This window comes from Diaphorina citri, unplaced genomic scaffold (genome assembly GCF_000475195.1).
Source record: "Diaphorina citri unplaced genomic scaffold, Diaci psyllid genome assembly version 1.1 scaffold1440, whole genome shotgun sequence".
Taxonomy (NCBI): Eukaryota; Metazoa; Arthropoda; class Insecta; order Hemiptera; family Psyllidae; genus Diaphorina; species Diaphorina citri.
In genome coordinates this window covers 1-3,820 of record NW_007378866.1, presented here as the reverse complement: position 1 = coordinate 3,820, position 3,820 = coordinate 1, and positions in this window count along the sequence as shown.

The following is a 3,820-nucleotide window of genomic DNA, read 5'->3' as shown; positions in this document are numbered from 1 at the left end:
GGGAGTTTTTCCCTGAACGTTTTTTTTTTTTTTTTTTTTTTTTTTTTAAAGCAAATACTTTCATTATATTTATTAATAAATCAAGCTGAGAACTGCTGGAACGGCTGGCTTTCTCCTATCCTGTCTTCCTTTCGCTTTGGGCAGTTACAGTTCCTTCTATCAAACCTCTCAAAAAAAAAAAGAGAGAATGAAACATTTTAACAAAATATTTTCTCCTTCACCTATTTTAAGTGTTACGGAATTCGTCTCATTCAGAGCGGAATTTGTCACATATGTAAGTATTATGAAATGGCTACATCTGTAATGAAGACCAAACATAGCTTGAAATCTTGAAATATGCTAGAGATTCAGCTTCGGCATCTATTGTAGATTGCTTGACGAATATTCGTATGTCTTAGTACGGAAATCATGATTTGGCATAAAGGTGTCGATTTGGAATGGTTTGTGTGGAGAGTGAGGATATTCATTAAGTTCAATGTAAACAAAGAATGAACATCATTCTGGGTAAAGTGAATCAACCATGCAATGACTTTAATGAGGTTTGAACGGAGATTAACTCTTGTAGCTACAAAGAGAACGAGAGTTCCTTTTCTATCTCAGTTTATAAACACTACGTTTGTGTTTCACTGAACTAGGATGAAATGTCTAATTCTCCCTTTCCCATTTCACGTTCAAGTGACACACAGCCTACCCAGTATTTTATGTGTAAGGATTAGAGCCTACCCAGTTATCTCAGTTTATAAACACTACGTTTGTGTTTCACTGAACTAGGATGAAATGTCTAATTCTCCCTTTCCCATTTCACGTTCAAGTGACTTACAGCCTACCCAGTATTTTATGTGTGGGGATTACAGCCTACCCAGTATATAATGCGTGAGTACGGTGCGTTTAGAATTATTAGGATCAGGGTTATGGTGTGCGTTCTATTCAATGATTTAATTTGTTTTGATGACACACTGTCCCTCATATTATTATTCATGGGACTACTCACTAGTTCTAGCCCGACAGTATATAAGGTAATTCTGTTTCAACTTTAACTTGTATGTAAATGTAAATGCAGTTTCTTTGTGCTATTATGTCACAACTTTGGTGCTCACTGCAGCATTGTAGGATTTTTCCCAATATCTCAATAATCCTAACTAGGATCAGGGTTATGGTGTGCGTTCTATTCAATGATTTAATTTGTTTTGATGACACACTGTCCCTCATATTATTATTCATGGGACTATGGGACTACTCACTAGTTCTAGCCCGACAGTATAAGGTAATTCTATTTCAACTTTAACTTGTATCAAACATACATACATACATAACCATTATCGTTCTATCAATCTATCCTATAGGACAGGTCGATGAACAAAGCCCCTCCACCAGACTCTATTGCTATACCTTTGGTTAGCCTTTATATCTTCCCAGTTTCCTTGTTTCTTCCCGACATCAAACTTGATAGTGTCTTCATAACGATATCTTGGTCTTCCCTTAGGTCTTGTACCTAAGGGAAGACCTGTATCCCTATTTCTAACTGCATGTCCCATTTTACTTCGATATCGAGCTACGCCACTAGCGTGTGGTAAAACTCCTGCCGAGTTATATTTGAAGAGGAATGTACGAATTCGACTTGATGCCGTATTTCCTTACCGACCTCAACCTACGAGTGACTATTCAAAACCCATCCGTTCATTACAAGAGGGGGAGAGAGTCCAAGTGAGACTTTTTCTCCATAATAAGTACACATGGGAATTTGGTATCGTAACCAAATGTCTAGGTACTCGTCATTACTCTCCCATTTTAACCACCTAGATCTATCAGAACTGGGTCTGTCAGACGCTCAGCCCGTCTGACGGTCCAAAGTTTGTCAGGTCTGTCAGACACTCTGAGCGTAAGTGGCAGGCTTTAGAGAAGAATCAAGCAGACCCTTGATTCTATTCTCTACAATACTTCCTCTCCTGGCAAGTTCCAAGTCTGATAATTAGACATTTTGTCTCCGCCAAGCGCAGCAAACATCTCAACCAAACGTTTTGTGTTGCATCCTTGTCACATTTGTGAACTACATACCAAATTTCAAGTCTCTAGCTTATACCGTTCCCGAGATATTTTGTTTACAGACAGACACAGACACACGGACACACAGACAGACACACACACACACGGACCAATGGCTGAAACTTTGGATTTAGGCTCTAGGGACCTCAAAACGTGTTTTGACACTAAACTGACCATCGAACATTTGACCCGATTACATTACTTTCCTTCCTATAGGATAAGGAAAGTAAAAATGACAATCTGTCGAAAATGAGTTCCAAGGAGTACTCCCTGTCTGTTTACCGATTCCCTGAAATTCCTGGCATTTAAGCAGTTTGCCTCTAGCTTATATACCGTTCCCGAGATATTGTTAAATTACACCGAAAACCGCCAAAAAGTGGTAAAATGCCGCCAACCATTGCACCGATTTTAACCAAAAGTTTCGTGTCGCATCCTTGTCACATTTGACAACTACATACCAAATTTCAACTCTCTAGCTTTTACCGTTCTCGAGATATTTTGTTTACAGACACAGACACACGGACACACAGACATACAGACAGACACACACACGGACCAATGGCTGAAACTTTGGACGCAAGTGGGACTGGCTTAGAAAATAAGCAATTTTCCTTGTGTATTCTAATAAATAGGTACCTGTATTTTTTCCCCAATGTACCTTGGAACCCCAGTCACATCGAGTTCTTATTCTTATCTATCTATGCCTATAGGTGAAGATAACATTTTGTATAGGAAATGTCAACCCCTGCCTAGTTCGGAATTCAAAGTGACCATCCCCTTGGTAGCAAAATGGCATAGCTCACTCGAGGTCCTGGGTTCAATTCCTGGCGAGGATGAAGCTTTTTTTTTTTCAGCAGTGTGCTTGATATAGGGGTTTACTCTCAGTCTCGTGAGGATAATTGATGGCAGTACTAGGTACCAATATGTTCTGAAATGATTCAGGGATGAATTGATGATATTAGCAGTAGTTATGTATACGTAGGTATTTAACATACTCGTACAATGTAGGTAGATATTGAAATGATTCATTCATATAAATAATAGGTATGTACTTAGGTAGATACCATACTCGTGGGGTCTGTGTCGTAGCATGCCCATCTCGTAACGCATTCAAGGGAAAACAGATTTGTGACACAACTTACTTCCCCCCACTCTAACAGATCGCATGATTTACATACCCATGTCGTGATTTGCAATTTCTCCCTCAAATACCTACATTGCAAATCGGATTTGTACGAATACAAAGATACATGGCGTTTCATGTCTCTAGGCTGGAAAAAACGCACTCTTTACGGTCGTTTAATGGAATAGATCGGCGCTGAAAAAACAATATTGCGCAACGATCAAACTTTTTAGGAGAAGCTAAATAATAACTGTCTTGGTGAAGTGAAATTCACGCTTTCCTTAAAAATGTGACTTGGACGGCAAACAAACATATTATTAATATTATTTATTTGAAAGAGATCTCAATAGAAAGAACTGTAACCTGTACCTAACTGCTAAAACCTTATCGTCCCGAAAGCGAAGAGAGAAAGAAGACAGAATAGGAGAAAGCCGGCCGTTCCGAGAACGAACCTTATCTGTTTCGGATAAAATCCACACTGAGCGGAAATCGAAAGCCCTAACAAGGTCCAAAATAGGAGTCCAAAATAGGACGTGTACTTTATTAATCCTTTATGCATAAAGAGAAAAACATCACCAGAAACACCATCAACACATTAGGGAACCCCTGCTCCATCTTCCAAGTTTAAACTTCTGGTCTTGTACCGGCTCCCTC